The sequence below is a fragment of the Oncorhynchus keta genome, chromosome 10 (assembly GCF_023373465.1).
Source record: "Oncorhynchus keta strain PuntledgeMale-10-30-2019 chromosome 10, Oket_V2, whole genome shotgun sequence".
Lineage (NCBI taxonomy): Eukaryota > Metazoa > Chordata > Actinopteri > Salmoniformes > Salmonidae > Oncorhynchus > Oncorhynchus keta.
In genome coordinates, this window is record NC_068430.1 from 27,924,804 (window position 1) to 27,947,136 (window position 22,333).

Consider the following 22,333-nt stretch of genomic DNA (forward strand, 5'->3'; position numbering starts at 1 on the left):
TGGGTGGGGCTGGCTTAAGAGGGTGTAAACAATGCTGAATGGATGTAGACAAAGGAGAGCTCTCCAGTAGGTACCAAAACATTCAAAGGCCATTTTCTCAAAAGTGAGGTTACAAGTTTATCAACTTTCAAAGCAGAATTACTTTCCCATTGTTCCTCAAAATATAGTGTATGATATAGAATGTTGTAGCTCTGTGTCTCTGCTTTTATCCAATGAAATGTAAAAAACAATTGCACTTTTTTTTTAAACATAAGACCAAATCAAGGTGATCGGTCACATTTGGTACATAGCGAACATAAATACAACTGTTTATTATGGACTTTCATGAGAATTAAGTTGGCATACGCTATGCAGTATATGGGAATTGACACTCTTTACTCTCGCATGCAAATTCTGACCCTGGTGACATCTCTCGTGTGGTTTCGGCTTTACATGCTGACCACACCGCTAACGTCGCGTGCGCGAGTGTTGCAAAATACATTTACACATACTGTATATGTTATTCATTCATTGCACCCCTACTGCTCGTGAGCGTCTGCATCGCTAGGCGCTAAAATAGAAATTGGTTCTATTTGTGGCGCTCAATGCGCTGCAATTCCGGCCTCTCCTATCTCCTCATTGGTTTTTAGGAGCATATACCCACATGGGTGATTGAAAGATGAATTTAGTTCCACAATCTGGTCAGTTGTAGTAATGCTGTAAAGTTTGTTGCCAACCTCCATATAAAGTCCAAAGGAGAAAAAGAAGCCTGAAGGAAGGAGAGATGATGAAAAATGAATTTGGTTAATCTGTGGATTAAAACCTCTACAGGATCGGTGTGTCGGCTGCGTGATGGTTGAGCTAAAGTATGCTAATGTGATTAGCAAGAACATTTCCCAGGACATAGACATACATGATATGAACAGAAAGAAAAACGTCTTGTTAATCTAACTGCACTGTCCAATTTACAGTATCTATTAAAGTGAAAGAATACATGCTATTGTTTGAGGAGAGTGAACAGTTATGAATTTGAAAATATATCAATAAACCAATTAGGCACATTTGGGCAGACTTGATAACATTTTGAACAGTACTGCAATGGATCATTGCATCAGTCTAAAACTTTGCACATACACTGCTGCCATCTAGTGGCCAAAATCTAAATTGCGCCTAGGGTCCTAAGTCTATATATATAGATCTATATATGCCATTTAGCAGACGCTTTTATCCAAAGCGACTTACAGTCATGTGTGCATACATTCTACGTATGGGTGGTCCCGGGGATCGAACCCACTACCCTGGCGTTACAAGCGCCATGCTCTACCAACTGAGCTACAGAAGGACCACTAAGTCACATAACTTCTTAAGGCCAGGGGGCAGTATTCGAGAGTTCGGATGACTGACGTGCCCAAAGGATATGCATATAATTAATAATATAATATATGTCATTTAGCAGACACTTTTATCCAAAGCGACTTACAGTCATGTGTGCATACATTCTACGTATGGGTGGTCCCGAGAATCGAACCCACTACCCTGGCGTTACAAGCGCCATGCTCTACCAACTGAGCTACAGAAGGACCAATTGGTAGCATTGGATAGACAACACTCCCAAGTTTCCAAAACTGTTAAAATAATGTATGAGTATAACATAACTGATATGGCAGTTGAAAACCTGTGGAGAATCCACCCTGAATTTTTTTTGAGGTCACAGGCCATTCAAATGCTTGTCTATGGAATATTCAAAGGAATTCCTCCCAGATTGCAGTTCCTATGGCTTCCACTAGATGTCAACAGTCTTTAAAGGGTTTCAGGCTGGTTTTTTGAAAAATTTGTCTGTAGTCTTGTGGCGCGCTTGGAAGAGGGCGAACACTTCGTTATTTATCTCCGGTATTGAACATACTACATTCCATCTGAAATTGTATCGTTTATTTACATATTAGGGTACCTGAGGATTGATTAGAAACGTTGTTTGACTTGTTTGGACAAAGTTTACCTGTAACCTTTGGGATTGCTTTGTCTGCATGTTGAACGAGTGGAACGGGTGAGATTACTGAATCAAAGGCGCCAACTAAACTGACTTTTTTGGGATATAAAAGAACTTTATCGAACAAACAACCATTTGTTGTGTAGCTGGGACCATTGGGATTGCAAACAGAGGAAGATCTTCAAAGATAAGTGATTTATTTTATCTCTATTTCTGATTTTTGTGACGCATCTGCTGATTTGGACAATATTTTTAATGCTGGTGTATGCGGGGCGCTGTCCTCAGATAATCGCATGGTATGCTTTTGCTGTAAAGCCTTTTTGACATCTGACAAAGCGGCTGGATTAAAAAGGAGTTAAGCTTTTAAACAATGTAAGAAGACACTTGTATTTTCATGAATGTTTAATATTACGATTTTTGTATTTTGAATTTCGCGCTCTGCAATTTCACCGGATGTTGTCGAGGTGGGGCACTATCAATAATATGCATATCCTTCCTTCAGGTCCTGAGCTACAGGCAGTTAGATTTGGGTATGTCATTTTAGGCGAAAATTGAAAAAAGGGGTTCGATCCTTAAGAGGTGTTTGATTGTCGGAGTAGAGGACCTTGAGCATTTCAGGTAAAATAATAGCCCAATGTTTAGGTACCAGGACAAATTAGCTAGCTTTGCTTCCCTGTTTCCAATCGTCCACATGGTTGGGAGAACCTATTCAAGTAAGTAAATACATTTTGAAAATGTAAAAAACATGATGCATTACTAGCTAACTAGCTACAGTGCAGGCTAACTCAAATGTGCTGCTAACATACAGTGGCAAGAATTTGATCTGATCTCCATCTAGGTCACAACAATAGACAAACACAGCCTGCTTAAACTAATAACACACAAACAATTATATGTTTTCATGTCTTTATTGAACACACCGTGTAAACATTCACAGTGCAGGGTGGAAAAAGTATGTGAACCCTTGGATTTAATAACTGGTTGACCCTCCTTTGGCAGCAATAACCTTTACCAAACATTTTCTGTAGTTGCGGATCAGACCTGCACAACGGTCAGGAGGAATTTTGGACCATTCCTCTTTACAAATCTGTTTCAGTTCAGCAATATTCTTGGGATGTCTGGTGTGAACTGCTCTCTTGAGGTCATGCCACAGCATTCCAATTGGGTTGAGGTCAGGACTCTGTCTGGGCCACTCTAGAAGGTGTATATTTTTCTGTTGAAGCTATTCTGTTGTTGATTTACTTCTGTGTTTTGGGATGTTTTCCTGTTGCATCACCCAACTACTGTTGAGCTTCAATTGGCAGACTGATAGCCTAGCATTCTCCTGCAAAATATCTTGATAAACGTGGGAATTCAGTCGATGATACCAAGCTGTCCAGGCCCTTAGGCAGCAAAGCAGCCCCAAACCACCTTGTGCCAGAGGAGAAGCCTGCTGCTCTGCAGGATGTTTTAATGATGGGGTCCAACAATGCAGCAAAAGAGGCAATCTGTGTGCGAGAGATCTTCACCGGCCTCCTTCTTTGAAGAGGGTGCTGTACCCTTGCAACACCATAGACTACACTATGCACAACCTAAGGCTCTTTTGAGAGCCATCCACTTTTAAATAAGAGTATTCTTCCTTTTACTTAGCTATGTAAACTGCAGTTATTAAATTCCCAGTTTCTCTCCCTTTGATTTCTACTTCTCGGGTGAGGGTGCTGTTTAGGTAAGGGTGTGATGTCTGTTCAAAAACAAAGTCACCCATAATAAAAACATTTTGAACAATTAGGCACCTTATACCCCACACCTACACACATTAAAGTGGCTCCTTCCACTTTCAAAGTATAGGCAAGAGGGCCAACCATAGAGAATAGTAAGACACTTCATTATTTCTATAACTACGCTATATTGTTTGTCCTCGTGTGTATGCATGTTTTTCAGCATAAAATACTCTTTGGCCACTTAGTGTGGACACCAGGTGAGGCCACACACACAGATTCCTGTTGAAGGCAGGCACTTTAACTACCTTATTTTCTCAATAACAGTCTCTCTCCTTCACTTCATCCCTCTCTCCCCTTCTCCCTAAATCCTCTAGGTTATATAATCCGGTGTCGGTGAACCCCTCCCGCATCTGAACTTGCTACATAGTGCACAGCATGATCAGAGGTGAGGTCACTTGGTCAGGTCAACAGGAAGTGTTATTAAACAGATACTTTACATTGAAATACAGAAAGATGCAGTAGTCCCAGAGTTAATGATCCAAGGTCAGTTTTGCATTTCACATCCTAATGATTATGATGACTGACAGTGTTAGAATAAAAAGAAAACACAAGGCTTAAATATGCTCTCTCTCTCCCCATCTGTCTCTCGTCTGCAGGCATGTTTTGATGTCAGAGAGTATGTCAACCCCAAGTCCAGTCATCGCCATCTCACCCGCTCTTAAGATAACCTTCGGGCTGACTGGGAGCCCATGGCTGGTTAGGAGACACCACTAGAGACACTATTATGTAATTGTGATGAACTGAGAGAATATTAGGGTAGCAATGTGATTCATTAATCATATGCTGTTTTCCCTGCTCCTCTGTTTGACCTCTTTCCCTTTCTGTCTTTTCACCTCCCTCGCCACCTTTCTTCCTCTGTTTTTATAATACAGACCAGATGTGCATTGAAGTACAGATTGAACTTGTATTTACAATATAATTTTACAATGATAATATTTATAATGCATGTATTAATAACACTTGGACAATGAACTTCTTTCAATAAAGTGTTTCACATTCTCTACTGGTTGAAATTAAGTCTCTCATTTGATGAAATACTACACCTATCCTGTGTTTATCAGATCAATGAAGATATTGAGATGAGCCAGTTTAAAGTACTTACATGACGCATAGGAAGTGTAGTGTACTGTTTTTTAAATGATATTTCTGTATATATGAATTACAAATCAGCCTTTAACTAGTTAAATCATGTTTCTAGTCTATTGCATAGTTACAAATTGTAACCATTGCTGTCCCAGGACCAAGATTGGTAAACACTGTTGAAGTGTAAATTTGTAATACATACATGCAGACACAGCATCATTCAAAGACTGGAATTTGATACTCCTGGTATTGGATATGACTGAAAAAATAACATCAAATACATTTATACCTGAACTGCACCGTTATTTGCCAAGGTAGAGTACATCAACAGTGAATATATTACATTTACAGGCTACAATGTGGGGATCTCATGCATGGTAATAACTACATGTATATACGACTTGTATCCTTGGCACAAAGTTAGATTATATTCTACTCAATCCATAGGCGTCATTAATGTCATTCAGACTGTTGATACAAGTGGCTATGAAGATAGCTGAGTTTCAAAGCCAGATTCTGAATTAATATGTATTCCAAACGTTTTAGGGTCCATATACAGATCAGCTAGATAGCTAGCTACACATCTATAGGCATACAGGTATTTTTATCCTCCACTGCACAATAAGCAAGAAAATAGTTAGCTAGTTACTTTACTTTATCTATCTGCATTGCATGGCAAATATCAGCAAGACACACTTACAAAATTGTACATTCAATTTGCAGTAAATGCTTTAGCTAGCTAGATTCTTTACATCCACTGTTTCACAAGATGACAGCCTGGTTTGCTGGATGTTTCAAGAGTCCCTAAAACATCAAACAACCAGAATTACAATTAATTACAGAAAAAATTACAAAACACCCATAAAGCCAGCCAGCTAACTGGCCAATGTTAGCTAGTCAGCTAGCTTGCTAATTCGCGATTTTCGCAAATACATTTTATGACAAAATAATATGCATAAATCTCTACATAAACTAACATATTCCTCTCAACTGTTCTGTACTGTATTTTTTCGCATGATTTGTTATGACGTTATAATCACTTACATTTGCTTCCATCCTAGTATTTTTATCAGCCAAGTCTCCAGCTTTGGGTCGCATAGCGTCAAATTCATCATGGAAACCACTTGATATGATTGGTCATCACCCAGTGGTCGCCGCTGGTGACTTGCATAAAGTTGTCTGAGAAGTAGTTGGTGAACCAGGCGAGGCAGTCATTTGTGAAACCAAGGCTGATGAGTCTGCCAATAAGAATTTGAAGATTGACAGAGTCAAAAGCCTTGGCCAGGTCGATGAATACAGCTGCACAGTATTGTCTCTTATCGATGGTGGTTATGATATCGTTTAGGACCTTGAGCGTGGCTGAGGTGCACCTATGGCCAGCTTGGAAGCCAGATTGCATAGCGGAGAAGGTATGGTGGGATTCAAAATGGTCGGTGATCTGTTTGTTAACTTGGCTTTCGAAGACCTTAGAAAGGCAGGGCTTTATAGATATAGGTCAGTGGCAGTTTGGGTGTAGAGTGTGTCCCCCTTTGAAGAGGGGGATGACCGCGGCAGCTTTCCAATCTTTGGGGATCTCAGATGATACGAAAGAGAGGTTGAACAGGCTAGTAATAGGGGTTGCAACAATTTTGGTAGATAATTGTAGAAAGAGAGGGTCCAGATTGTCTAGCCCGGCTGATTTGTAGGGGTCCAGATTTTGCAGCTCTTTCAGAACATCAGCTATCTGGATTTGGGTAAAGGAGAAATGGGGAGGCTTGGGCAAGTTGCTGTGTGGGTTGCAGGGCTGTTGACCGGGGTAGGGGTCGCCAGGTGGAAAGCATGGCCAGCCGTAGAAAAATGTTTATTGAAATTCTCAATCAGATTTATCAGTGGTAACAGTGTTTCCTAGCCTCAGTACAGTGGGCAGCTGGGAGGAGGTGTCACGACTCCGACCGAAGGACACTCCCCTTCCCGTTCGGGTGGCGCTCGGCGTTCGTCGTCGCCGGCCTACTAGCTGCTACTGATTATTTCCTCCCCCTCCTTATGTGTTGATTGAGTGCACCTGTATTGAATTAGGTAGTAGGCTTTATTAGTCAGCCGGCCCGCAGAGTTCCTTGTGCGGGATTAATTATTGTGACCATGTTTTAGTGTACTTTTGTGCACGTCTATGGGTTTTGTGTTTTTCCCATTTTGTGGGTTTTCCCTAGACCGTTTAAGTCCCCCTCTTTGGGGGCATTTGTGTGTTCATTACGCCCTGTGTGTTCGTGAGGGTGGCTTATGTTCGCCGTTTGTCGGTGCATTAAAATAGCACTCACCTGAACTCTCTGCTTCCTGCGCTTGACTCCTCACCCATTACACTCAGATCGTTACAGGAGGTGCTCTTATTCTCCATGGACTTTACAGTGTCCCAGAACTTTTTCGATGCAAATCTCAGTTTGACAAAGCTAGCCTTTGCTTTCCTAACTGCCTGTGTATTTATTGGTTCCTAAATAAAGTTGCATATCGCGGGGGCTATTTGATACTAATGCAGTATGCCACAGGATGTTTTTGTGCTGGTCAAGGGCAGTCAGGTCTGGAGTGAACGAAGGGCTATATCTGTTACAGGTTCTACATTTTTTGAATTGGGCATGCTTATTTAAGATGGTGAGGAAAGCACTTTTAAAGAATAACCAGGCATCCTCTACAGACGGAATGAGGTCAATATCCTTCCAGGATACCCGGGCCATGTCAATTAGAAAGGCCTACTCGCTGAAGTGTTTTAAGGAGCGTTTGACAGGGATGAGGGGTGGGGGTTTGACCGCAGACCCATTACGGACGAAGGCAATGAGGCAGTGATCGTTGAGATCCTGGTTGAAGACAGCAGAGGTGTATTTGGAGGGCAGGTTGGTTAGGATGATATCTATGAGGGTCCCCATGTTTACAGATCTGGGGTTGTGCCTGGTAGGTTCATTGATAATTTGTGTAAGATTGAGGGCATCAAGTTTAGATTGTAGGATGGCTGGGGTGTTAAGCATGTCCCAGTTTAGGTCACCTAACAGTAGGAGCTCTGAAGATAGATGGGGGGCAATCAATACACATATGGTACAGCTGGGGGCAGAAGGTGGTCTGTAGCAAGCGGCAAAGGTGAGACTTGTTTCTGGAAAGGTAGATTTTTAAAAGTAGAAGCTCAAATAGTTTGGGCACAAATCTGGATAGTAAGACAGAACTCTGCAGGCTAACTCTGCCCTCTTTGGCAGTTCTATCTTGTCGGAAAATGTTATAGTTAGGGATGGAAATGTCAGGGTTTTCAGACACGGCTAGGACATCTGGGTTGGCAGAGTGTGCTAAAGCAGTGAATAAAACAAACTTAGGGAGGAGGCTTCTAATGTTAACATGCATGAAACCAAGGCTTTTACGGTTACATAAGTCAACAAATGAGAGTGCCTGGGGAATGGGAGTGGAGCTAGGCACTGCAGGGCCTGGATTAACTCTCCATCACCAGAGGAACAGAGGAGGAGTAGGATAAGTGTAGAAAAGGCCCATGGAGTTGGTGGAATAATCCTTTAATTCATTGCCACTTACTCAGCTGGGCCAGGGGCGCTTTAATTGGGTCAGGTGGAAATGTCCGACAGATCTCAACTCCATAAAAGGAGGAAATTGCCATCGCCTGATCTCGCTGCTTTCTGTTCCTTAACTCCGTCTAATACAGAAGTTCTGTGCGTCCATGAATCCATGTAAGTCCACCGACTCTGTTACCTTTCATCTGAACTATCTGTGGCGATGGGGGGAGTGGGCCATCAGTTATTGCTTATAGTTAGTATCGCGGAGTGCAGCTTGGAGCGCACGCTTCAAACATATTGTGTAATGTGAATTGCCAATGATCATGGCCCTACGGATCCTCATAGGCCAATTATGCAATCGATATGGTTAATATGTAATGAAATTAATTATATGTACACATTAAGACAATTGAAAGGGTGAAATGAGAAACGTCATTATTTGCTAACTGATCGACTTTGATACCAAATTAATGGGGATTATAGATTGAATAACCATTCACTGTTTGTATTCTTTCATGATTTATGATAAATAGTTACGAGCCTAAATGACTCACGGATGATTACTATTGACTTCTTAATGAACTGGATTGTTGACTTCCCTAATTATGTTAATCATGAATGATTGTTATGATATGACCTTTGGGATGAGGAATTTGATCGGATACATGTTATTTGTTTCCCTTGTGATGCAGCACAGACTACTCAGTAAATATACCACTTTATGGTTATAGGAATTCCTGCCTCAGTCTCATCCATTCCTCTGTCACCTGACACGTGACCACCTGTTCACCTTCAATGTCAGTCATCCTACCCACACAGATTCCACTAATCTTTCAATAAGGGTACGGCTAAAGGCTATAAGAAGGTAGAATAGATTCGAGGTATAATGTACAGACAAAGGGTATGGTAGGATGTGAATACAGTGGAGGTAAACCTGTGCATTAAGTGACGATGAGGGAGAAATTGTCTCTAGAAACATCATTTAAACCAGATGAGGTCACCGCATGGGAGGTGGAACTAAAGGGTTAACTATTAACATATTGAGCAGGGCTAGAGGCTCTACAGTGAAATAAGGCAATAATTACTAACCAAAACCGCAATGGACAAGGTATATTGACATTAGGGAGAGGCATGCGTAGCAGAGTGATTATAGGGGTCCAGTGAGTAGCTCGGCGGGCAGGGGACACGGCGATTCAGACAGCTAGCGGGCCGGGGATAGCAAGCTATTAGAAGGGCCTTAGAGGTACTTGCGATGGAAGAAGTCTGTTGTAGCCCCCTCGTGCTGTTACGTCGGCAGACCAGTCTTGATGGATCAGCAGGGCTCCGTGTGGTAAAAGGGTCCAGGCCAATTGGCAAAATAGGTATAGTGGCCAAAGAATTTGTCCGATGCGCCCCTTCAGCTAAAAGTCCGATATACTCTAGACAGCTAGTGGGCCGTGACTAGCAGGCTAGCAGATGGGCCTTCAGGGTACATCTCGACAGAGGAGCCAGTTGAAAAAAAACCTTGGGCGAATTACGTAGGTAGGCCAGTAATGATGGGTCGGCGGGGCTCCGTGTAAAATAGGTATTGTAGCCCAAAGAGTGGCTGATGGGAGTTTTGCCCTCGCTTTAAAATTATTTGCTTGCAAGTTTTGGGGTTTTGATGTCTTTTTGTTTACAATTATATAAATGTTGCTTCAAATTGTTTGGTTTTTGATTTCAACATCCATTATTTCACCCGTCCTTGAAAGTATAATGATTACATTCTAAACTTTATTTTTCATGTTCAGGATTGATTTAATTTTGAATTCAATACATGTGGTGTGAATTTGATTCCATAGGACTCTGGCTGTGCTGAAGACTGAGTAGTTTCAACATTTTCAAAATAGGTGGATTTCGTCTTGCAATGGAAGCCTCAACTGCAAGGGGTTTTGCGTTTCCACTCCTTTCTGGACGTCCCCATTGAAATGCATGACATCCGGCGCAACATAACGGAATGCTTATTGGTAATGTGAATGAGGGGATGGTTTGGGATTCAGCGTAAGTGTTGCAACAAAAACCGTTAAAGAATCAAACACCAAATGTAGCGAAACAGGGATGGAACTACCTGAATTTGACCAATAGAAACTCTTGTTTTCGGTGCAAAACATTTTACGTTTGGAATAAACAGTTTCTGTTGTGAAACATTTTGCAACAGAATCTACGTAATGAATACACTACGTAATGAATACACTTCTGGTTCAGCAAGGCTTATATCCATGTGTGCAACTTTCCAGAAAATTCCTGTGCGAACGCAAACTGGAACACCATAGATCAGGGTTGGGCAACTTTGATGGTGGTGGGGGCCACACAAAAATCTGAACTGATCATAAGGGGCTGCAGTGACATGCTGAAATTATACACATTTTGCCATAGGGCTGAGAGAAGAGTTTGCAATTTCATAACACATTTCATGAAATTCTACTCATTTTGCCATTGGGCAGAGGAAAATTAGCAGTTTTACAGCTAATTTCCTGCAATTCTACAAATGTTTGTCATTGGGTGGAGATAAATGTTTGCAGTTTTTAATATGAGATCTGAGTGAGAGTGACTAACAAAATCAATGGGGGACCCCGGTCAGTAATTCAACCATGATTAGGCCTACTACAGGTTTAGAAAGCTGGCCGCTAGACTAATTTACCAATTTAAAAATGTTTAGCTGACACGGGCTTATTGAGTGACAATCAGTGCAGGACTTAAGAGAAAAACTGCTGATGCGGGGGGGGGGGGTTGATCTGAGGGCCTTCAAAAAAGGGGTGCATGCCTGTCATAGATGGTTTGCTTTCATGTTTCAAATACACAATAAACTTTCTACCTCCCTTTGTATAAACCTGTGGTCAAAACCTGATAAACAGCTTAAAGGGATCCTTTGGGATATTGGCATGGAAGCCCTTTATCTTCTTCCATTTTTAAGTTAAAGTCAATGCTAATGACTGGAAGTCTATGGTAACAGCCGAACTCGCCTGAAAACCACTCACCTGCATCAACATGTCCTTCATTATGTCTCATAATGTGCAACATGAAAAACTATTCAAATTAAAAAGCTTTGCAAGCTGAAGTCAATGAACATTTCACAACTGCGGCCCTTTGGCTCCCCTTTGGTAAAGTCTACTTGAACTTTTGAGCAAAAAGAATGTGAGTTGGTCAAGGACAACTCCTAAATGTGTGGGTGAATCCAAGGGTGTTTTTCATCTTCTGTTCAGATGATATTCCCCCGACATTGTAACCGATTTCAAATGGTGCTAGAAATAGAGGAGACTCTAAACACCAAAAGAAAATGGTCAACCTTGGCAAGAGGGGTCATGAAGGAGGGCGGCAAGGTGTGATCATGAGATTGCTGTCGCGGGGGGCGCTACAATTCCCAGAACATATTCTAGTGATACATATGACATTTACATCATTGGACACGGAAGGCAATGTTTTTATTGTGATGTGTTCCAGTCAGCAAATTACGTTAACAATATCCGCCATGCCAAATGTGTGAGAAATTACGAGACGGACGGATGTAGGTCTACTGTATGCCTTCATCCATCCTGCTTTAAATTGTGTCTTTCTTACACCAAGAACACTGATTTCAAATGGTGCTAGATAAGTTATTGATACTCTAAAACACTGTCTGAAACCAGTTTCCAGGGGAAGTTATAAACAGGGCTGTGTATGAGTCTGCATTGGCCTCCCAAGTCATCCAGCCCTTTAGAAGTTTCAGAATAAAAATGGTTATTATCAACTGTTGAATAAACAGTGGGTGCTGTCTGTGCATTGCTTTCAGTCCTTATTGAACAGTATCAGCCACATTTGCATGAAAATAGGCTTAAAAGGCAAGTGCAATTTATCATAGCATGATGTCAATCATAAGGCTAAAAAGTGCATAGACAAACGTTTCGGTTATTCAACCATCATCAGGTCATCAATGTATCACTTTTGGCATCATGCAGAAATACGAATGACATATCTTTGCATTTCTCATCTCTTCTTTTGGATTTGTCAAAATTATTACTCGTACTATCATGTAAAGTGCATTCGGAAAGTATTCAGACCCGTTGACTTTTTCCACATTTTGTTATGTTACAGCCTTATTCTAAAATGGATTAAATTATTATTTTTCCATTATCAATCTACACACAATACCCCATAATGACAAAGCAAAAACAGGTTTTTAGAAATGTTTTCAAATGTATTACAGATAAACAGATATCACATTTACACCCTTTACTCAGTAATTTGTTGAAGCACCTTCGACAGCGATTACAGCCTCTCTTATTTGGGGAGTTTCTCCCATTCTTCTCTGCAGATCAGCTCAAGCTCTGTCAAGTTGGATGGGGAGCATCGCTGCACAGCTATTTTCAGGTCTCTCCAGAGATGTTAGATCGGATTCAAGTACGGACTCTGGCTGAGCCACTCAAGGAAATTCAGAGACTCGCCCCGGAGCCACTCCTGCATTGTCTTGGCTGTGTGCTTAGGGTCGTTGTCCAGTTGGAAGGTGAACCTTCACCCCAGTCTGAGGTCCTGAGTGCTCTGGAGCAGGTTTTCATCAAGGATCTCTCTGTACGTTGCTCCGGTCATCTTTCTGTCGATCCTGCTTAGTCTCCCAGTCCCTGCCATTGAAAAACATCCCCACAGCATGATGCTGCCACCACCACCATGCTTCACCGTAGGGATGGTGCCAGGTTTTCTCCAGACATGACGCTTGGCATTCAGGCCAAAGAGTTCAATCTTGGTTTCATCAGACCAGAGAACATTGTTTCTCATGGTCTGACAGTCTCTAAAAAGGCACATGACAGCCCACACACTCCAAGTAGGCTGAGCATTCTACTGAGGAGTTGCTTCCATCTGGCCACTCTACCATAAAGACCTGAATACTTTCCGAATGCACGGTATCAACAGATTTTGATTTAAGACATCTTTGCAGGATGGGTACCAAAGCCAAGGTGCACATGTACCATCATCATTGATACCTTACAAGGAGGAAGATGCCCAATGTCACCAATTGAGCAGTTGTCCATCATCCTGCCTCCACAGCTGGTTAGGTACAACACCACCACCCCATTAAAACCTCTTGAGGATCTACGGGATCAGTGTCCCTATGTCCCTATGCTGGGAGGGCTGTCGCTAACATGCCCTGATGTGACTAGAATATGACATAGGTAACAGCAAACTTTCCAGGACATAGACATGTCTTATATGGGCAGCAAGCTTAAATTATTGTTAATCTAACTGCACTGTCCAATTTATAGTAGCTACAGGGAAAAAATACCATGCTATTGTTTGAGTGCACAACAACAAAACACTTTTATCACGGCAACTAGATTGATACATTCACCTCTGAAGGTAAATAATGTACTTCAGTAATCGTGCTCTGATTTGTCATCTTGAGGGTTCCAGAGATAAAATGTAGCATAGTGTTGTTTGATAAAATACATTTTTATATTGAAATGTAGGAACTGGGTTCTACAGTTTGAACCCCTGCTATCTCTGTATTCTCCTACAATAATTTCACATTTCCACAAACTTCAAAGTATTTCCTTTCAAATGGTATGAAGAATATGCATTTCCTTGCTTCAGGCCCTGAGCTAGAGGCAGTTAGATTTGGGTGTCATTTTAGGTGGAAATTTAAAAAAAGGTCCATTATTATAGCATGACCAATTTAAGATCACGATTGAGCTGTAAATATATAATTTTCTTTATCTTAACTCTATTTTTTGAACTGCGTTGTTGGTTAAGGGCTTGGAAGTAATCATTTCACAGTAAGATGTATTCAGAGCATGTGACAAATACAATTTGATTTGATCTTGTCAAAGAGCCATTTAGGCCAATTTTAGACGTATAAATGCCTCCTGTAACACCCTATGTTCTGTGAACCATACATGATACAGACACCGCCAGCAGCATACCACCCTCCATCCCACTGCTGGCTTGCTTCTGAAGCTAAGCAGCATTGGTCCTGGATGGGAGACCAGATGCTGCTGGAAGTGGTGTTGGAGGGCCAGTAGGGGGCACCCTATCCTCTGGTAAAAAAAAATATCCCAATGCCCCAGGGCAGTGATTAAGGACATTGCCCTGTGTAGGGAGCCGTCTTTCAGAAGGGACGTTAAATGGGTGTCCTGACTCTCTGTGGTCACTAAAGATCCCATGGCACTTATTGTAGGGGTGTTGCGATAAATTAACCCTGGTGTCCTGGCTAAATTCCTAATCTGACCCTCATACCATCACGGTCACCTAATTATCCCCAGTTTACAATTGGTTCATTCCTCTCCCCTGTAACTATTCTCCAGGTTGTTGCTGTAAATGAAAATGTGTTCTCAGTCAATTTACCTGGTAAAAAAATAACATATTGGTGTCATTATACTCCTTATAGGGTTGTCTCAAATATTGAGTATGTCTAAATTCTGAAATAAACATTTTCAAATGAATTTAGTCAAATTTAAACATATTAATATTAATATCTCAAAATGACCCTTTTGAGTTAGCTTCTTTTAGGACACATTGTTTGTAAAAAAAATACAATACGTCAAATTCATAACAACGCGTACAATTTCAACGGTGGGCTCTCTGTTACTTTTAATGATGAAATTGACATGATTGGTTAATGACCAACAGCCTTCTTTTAGGATTGCACATTCAGCAAATCACCAGCAGAGGGAGTTCCCTTTGAATCCATTTCCCCATTCACTGTGTTTGTAGTGCACATAAAATTGATCATACCTTCAGAATTTGCAGCGAGCCCACTCTGAAATCTTTATGTACTTGTTCCAAACAATATGTCTTAAAATAAACACAACCAAAAATTGTACTTTGGAGATAGTAATATATATATATTTTTAAATAAATTATAATTGTTCTGTATCATGTACAGATCATAGGCTGTTACAGGAGGCATGTATAGGTCAAAAATGGCCTAAAATGGCCCCTTTCATCATGATGAAGAAAAATGTTGTGTGATACAAATGTAAAAAGCATATCAAATGTCCTTCCTCCCAATTAAGTTTCTATGTTAAAATTGCCAGAACAATTTGTGATACCAAAAATAATTTCCGGCTACGCTGGCATAGAATCTCCCAGATATGATGACGAGAAACTCAAGAGACTATTTAGCCAATCAAACTGTAAGGACTTATGGAGTTAACTAAATCACAGAGGTTCATGGCTTGGAATCATGTGTAGAGTTTCACTAAGTCTGTTGGTAAGGTTGAATTTGATTTCAGCTCCAAGTTGTATGAGAGAACATTTGATTACCTTGTACAGATGCATGTTGTCAAGTAGAGAACTGCAGGCCCATCTCTCTGCTTAATAGCATTCTGGGATGCATCCCATCTTTCTGGCCACCATGGGGTCTCAGCTCTGCCAGAGACAACATAAGAGAGATGAGTGTCATCTTCACTGTTTAAGTGAGTGTGTGTTTCAAGGAATGAGTTACTGTGTTGGTTATGCAGAATTGGAGAGAGAAAGAGGATAAAAGTATCTAACTGTACTCAGAACTAGGAACACAATATCTGGGTTAAAATAGTAACTGTCTTCCTCAATCACGCTACATTTTAAAAGATCTCTACCATAAAAACAAAAAAAACAATGCCTCTAAAGCCAATTAGTGGCCATCTTCCACTTCCTTGTTGTCATCCAATAAGAGGACACGGGGTCCTCCTCATAGACTAATAGGGGGGAAATGCATCCACTTAGCCTGTGGTCCAGTTGCTGCATGAGAAAGTATCCCATCCGATTACGACTGCTGCTTATGTTGAGTCACCAAGCGAGCAAGTTTAACGACTCCTCTCATATGGAACCATGATATACAGGACTCTGTTGTGCCGCTTTAAGAGAAGCTCTTCCAGGAAGCACAACTCGGATCCCTCCCCTGACTGACTGACATGGGATTGGAGAGAGCAAGAGAGGCAGGGAGAAAGTGAGAGAGATGAGGGAAGAAAAAGACACAGATCCAGCTTGTCCCTCTGCTGGCACACTGAGGAGGAGAGAAGTAGAGATCACTGCATCAAGGCATGGGCCTTCAAGAGCCACACAGCAACTAATTTCCTGGCAGGAGAAGTACGCCACTCACCCCAGAGCTCACTGCAGGAAAAGTGGGTAGGGTGGGCGGGTGCAACTGGATGGCACCGTGGACGAACCCAGGCCAGGGTAAAAAAAAAGAAGTCCTCTACCCATCTCTTCATGGTCTCCTGCGGATTTCCTGAAAATCAACATGTGCCTTGTACATGTATCCTCCCCTGAGCCTCCCTCTGTCCACCTGACATGCATGCACTTTTTTGACCCATCGAGATTTTCACTGCAGCTGTGAGTCGTTCAGAGGAGAAATTATCTGGAATGAGAAGAAAACATATCTCTCACTGCAAGGATATTCATTCCAAAGAAGTACATCTGAAAATCTGGCTGCAACCTGGGTAATGTGCGCCACACAATCAGCATCCTGCAGCTTATCCACACTCTTCCTTGGATGAATACAGAATCTCAAATGACAATACTGTAGAGCACAGTTAATAATTACAAACATAACAAAATGCACGGCAAAGGTAAACCCTCAAGGTAAACCAAGGCTTTAAAGTTCTGCCTGATCGAAAATAAAATGACCCTGGCCTCAACATGCTGTTGCCCTGCGGATGTGGAAAAACTGACGTAGCAACTAATTCCAAAATCTCCTCCTCTGTCTCCCTGTCACAATTCCCTGTCTCTCACCCCTCTGGCCATATTCTCACTACACTGACAGCTACGGTTCTTTTATTTTCTCACGTCAACAATACGAGTTTAGTCTGACAGTTAGCCTCACTCACAAACAGAAGCACAGTCTCTCCAATGGGGTGATGCAGTTGTTCTTTCTCCAAGCATTCCCACTGTATACCTAAAAACAAATACAGCTATTTGAACTACTCAGGCTGGCAGACTCACCACTACGTCGTCATCTAGTTTAAGAGCCACCGCGAACTCCTCCTCTCTCTTCCCTCTCCCTGTTTTTGCTCTTCTCTTTCCTCACAGCTTTAACATTGTCATCGTGAACTGGGTCCTTCGCGCACCCCCTCTCTACTGTTCGCAGTTGCTCTGTTTTCTGTTTCAGAGCTGAGTTTGCTTCTGCTTACCAAGTCACCTGACTGTCTACTGCTTTTAAAGGCACATCGTACCCTTTTAAACCAAAACAAAGGCCTGTTTTGGTTTTGTGAGGCCATTTTGTGGCCCTTTTTAGGCAGTCAACAGGGTGCCAGTTGTTATTGCAAAATCTATAGTTTTAACTATTGCACTGTTGGAGCTAGAAACATAAGCATTTCACTGCACCTGCGATTGTATCTGAAAATGTGTTCACGACCAATACAATTTGATATAGGGTACGTACAATGTTTGTAGAGCCATTTATACTTTAAGGCATGCTTTACTCATTTTAGGACATCCCATTGTCTATGATGAGGCAGGAGTGGCTGTTGTTGAGAAGGGGAAAGGCACTGGTACAGGTCATTCAAGGCTAGAGCATTTGCATGGGTTCCAGACGTAACATGGAGGGCTGGATGGAGGGGGGCAGGTGACAAAAAGCATAGACAGATTATCCTCTTATAGATTAGAGGTCCTAATTTATCTGCCATGCAATGAGATGACAGAGACTATAATAACATTCAAACATGTACATTCAAAAGTTAATCCTATGAAAAAATATGATGAATATATTCCCATGTCTTGTATGTTGTATAATGTAAGAGGGAGGGGGCACATTGATTTATATGGTAAATTACAGAAATAGCTACCCTCTCTAGACATCAGCCACTCTGCAATGAAGGAGAGAAGGTGTAGCAAAGCTTTGTTGTCTACGTTGCTGAGGTGCAGTGATACCCCAGGGACTCTGTAAGGAAAAGCAACGAATTGAGAAATTCTGTGAGAGATGAGATAGTGGGCAACCTGCTCAGGCTCCTGATACGCGTGACATTGTGTTTTGCTGGCAGGAGGGTGGGGTTAGCAGCAAGGCTATTGACGGAAGAGTTGGCTAACACCCTGTACACTCTGTTCCACCTCTTGCTCTGTCTGAAGTGAAATGTAAGCTGCACGTCACATGATCAAAGAGGTGGTTTGTGTGCATCACAGAGTGGAAGACAAATTATCTGCAGTTTTTTGCCTATGAGGTCTGTCTGTTTCGTACAAATACTTTGTCGTCTATAAACTCACGAGGCTTAACATGAAAGTACTTACTACTGTATATGCAGGGAATTACTGGAATGGAGTTGTGCAGCTCACTGACATATTGGAAAGAATAGTATTTTTAACAGGGAAAATAACAAAGCGATGCACATTTGAATAATATGGGCACAATAGGTCTTTCCCCTCAGCAGCACTTTAAGTGCAGAGCTGATAATGATGCCTGTGAACGAACACCGCTTCTTCCCACTTGTCTATTTATACATCATCATCCAGCAGGCAGTGGGGTATCATTTTAACACTTTCATCTCTTAGCAGTATTCCACCTCCCAAACTCTCATCTCCATGTAGAAGGGATCCGTTGTAAAGACACGTGCCATGGTTGCTGTTTTCTCTAAATTGAATTTACAGGTGATTCAGTTCCTGCAGTGAACAACAACATTTAGTTTGGATGTTTTCTTGCCATTGCTACAGATTGAGAGATACTGAGTATTGGCAGACAAAAATAGCATTTGCTATTTCTAAACTCAATTTAGTTGTACATGTCTTTCTTTCATAGTCCTCAACAAAAGCATTGATGTTAAGATGTCAAAATAAAGCTTTATTTATACAGCACATTTCAGACACGGAATGAAACGCAACGTGCTTTACAGGAATAAAAACAAATAAAAAACAATGAAAATAAAAGCTGAAATACTTACTACATTACAAACATAAGATAAAAGATATGCATGTGTGTCTGCTTTTTTGTTTGGCTGGAACAGCAGCCTCACAGAATAATAGAAAAACTGCTGTCTCTGAAAGTGGGTCAGTTCATAAACTGGTCAGTAGAGGGAGGATATGGTAAATATTTGCATCATTTGTTATGAAACAACTATTTTGTGTTGGTTTTTATATCCAAATCTGAAGAAACATTGAGTCCAGAGTCTACGACATCTTGCAAGCTTTCAATGCACAGATGCTGAATGCATATTTCTATTCAGAATATAACTGGGGAAGTTCTTTTAAAACACCATTATTTTTCACATACAAGATTTCTAGCCTGAGGTAGAATAAAGCATACATTGTTGTTGACTGGGCAGATCTACTTGCCAGGTGTCGTCAGCGATGGTCCTGTACTGTGACTCCGAGACATTTTCACCTGTGTAGTTTCATGACTTCCCCCCCCAGGGGGAAGCAGTGGGATGGTGCTAGACATCAACCGTTTGGGTCATTGGCCAGGACTGGGAAGCTTGTGGCTTGACTGTCAACAATAGTGGCATCACAACAGGTGTGTCAAGCTCCTATTGTGATGTGGGCTTTTTCTGGCATGTGTAAGTTTTATTCTGCTCCCAGTAGAAACGAGCCAAGCCTGCTAAAGGACTGAACCTGTTTGGATGCCCCGTCATGCCTCCAATACAGAAGGGGAGAAATCTAGGGGTTTAGCATCTATTCTTTTTCACATTTATAAAACGGAGCTCATTTAGGCCCCCTCAGCTGTTTATTATGTCTGTAAATGATTGTAATATGGTGCTAAAATCTCTTTAATATGAAAAGTAACTACCTAGAGATGATAATATGATGCCATGAATGGAGAAAAGGCAACACCGTCATGGGAATATTGCTGAACAGCGCCCCCATCCTTATTGGAACAGGGTGTTTTGGTTTCTTTACATCTATATTTGCATTTAACATGTTTGTCATTTAGCAGATGCTGATCAAGTGCGCACTGTCATTCAATCCCAACAAAATAAGTGGCATTATGGCCTTCATTCACATACAGGCATAACATTAATATTTAACAACGCTAGTAGCACCGGTAGTCCTTTACAAACACGAATTTACTGATGATAAAAGCACCATCTTAATTAATTGATCAATAGATTGTTTGTTATAACAATATGTTATTTTTCTATATCTCTTATTTTTATTATTGAGATGTGTTGTGTTTGATAATAATGTTTATGGCCACGAGGACATCATTGACCTGCCATTATGAAGTGCGTAACATCCTCCTCGCTCCTACGACACGATTGTTTACACACATCCATCTCTTGCGCAGCATCCTATTCCCAATCCCGGTTTCACACGCCATCTCGTCGCCAACATTTTAGCCTACCTGACATTCCTTTATCCAAAACAAATATCCTATATTCAGTAAAGGTTTAATCGCCCCAAGGTATGTTTCTAAGCGGTTTCCAGGATATGTGGTTTGAATTCAATTCCCACCGGATTCCATTGCGTTTGTCGCAATAGCACTCGCTCCCTCTGACGCAGTCAAATTTACTTAGTTACCTATCGATCATAACTAATTGAGAATAGTAATTTTATTTGATTAATGTCTACCCCCACTATGTATCGCTTACTAAATTGCCATTTTCAGATTGATTTGAAGATTAAGAACATTTTGAGAGGACCATCATATTCATAATGCATTTATTATATGCTATACCCTATACACTTTAAGAAATTGTTTGAGATAACATTTACATTTTAGTAATTTGACAGTCGTTACTAGGCTACATAGTTTGCATTAAGCTACTGAAATAGGTTATGCATTTCTGTATTTCCTAGAATAAAAATATGGCTTTGCCTACTTGGACAGCCTGAAATAGCTTACCTCAAAGTATGTTTTCTCTCCTCCCTTGGGGACCCATTCAGATAGATTATGTTTTCAAAAACTGGGTTGTCACCTGTTTCTATGAATGTGTTGTCATTATTTTCTATTTTGAAGCACTGCTCACATTGTTACAGTATCCCCATCGACTTTTCCAAAGCGAACCCCGCCCATTACACGCCTCTGTTCGCTCGTTGGCCAGATTCTGGTATTATTTTGCCTACGTTGGAATCACATGTGGTAGACGCATGTTTACAAACATTGGGAGACATCACATGGCGATGGGACCCAGTTTACCGCAAACCACTCGACGTTAACGCATCGATTGGAACCAATGCAAGTAGGCCTGCAGGGGGTTTACATAATCCCTTCAGGCTTAAAAATAAACATCTTCACATGGATATACCATTGCCTTGTGCATGTTTGCAAAATACCCTCCATAATGTTTGATAGTAAAATAGGCCTATAGGATTTTAGTCGCTTATAGTAAGTAGGAGGCTATAGGGTATAGTGTCTTACATAATTACTTTTTTATTTGGGGGGATATTACACAATGTCTAATTGTGTTAGTATACAAATCATCTGTATGGAAAAATTGCTTATTGGAGAAAGTTATACTTTGGTATGCAAGCAGCCGGAAGGAAAGTTGACGTGCCAGTGAGGGAGTTCGATTTACCTCGCAGCTTCACCCAGAGAGGGGTTTGAGACGTTTTAAAACTGATTGCATTAGTTTTGAAACTGGGCTGCCCCCTGGGGGTGCGCCAAGTGCCATATTGAAAGCCGACAGCGATGTCGGAAGCACGTGGAGTAATGCGTTTGGATTCAGTATCCCCAAGGAAAATTACTTTGAAAATGTTAACATACATTTGATGGAAAATGCATGTTCTATGTTACTCAATGATTCATGATGCAGTTTTGTTGACATGGCCTGGTGATTCTCGATTTGAGTAGGGTGATCCTCCCTCACTGCTCATAATAAAAACGCATTACCTGCCTTCCCAAGGAAAACGACTTTGAAATTATTTTACGGAAAATCCCTTTTTCATGTTTCTCAACAATTGTTTCTCACGTTTTTTTTTAAATGATGGCCTGGTGATTCTCGATTTGAGCTGGGCAATCCTCCCTCGTCGCTTTTGCTCGCTGACGGGCCATATATTGGTTCACCCCAGTTCAGTCTAATCGAAATCCCTCAGTGGACCTAAACTGTTATTGTAATGCCTTCTTCAATACAGCAGAGGGCAATATGATACAGCGAATTACAGGCCTATTACCA

The 22,333-nt window shown here is 41.3% G+C and overlaps 1 long non-coding RNA gene across 1 annotated transcript; it reads right to left on the reverse strand.

Annotated features, from left to right (window-relative positions):
* Positions 1-11,639: 11,639 nt before the first annotated feature.
* Positions 11,640-21,218, reverse strand: LOC118388461 (uncharacterized). Its single transcript, XR_004826566.2, has 3 exons — positions 21,064-21,218; positions 16,396-16,653; positions 11,640-15,683 (listed from the first exon to the last, which is right to left on the reverse strand). It is a non-coding gene; the product is annotated as an uncharacterized LOC118388461 (long non-coding RNA).
* Positions 21,219-22,333: the final 1,115 nt, after the last annotated feature.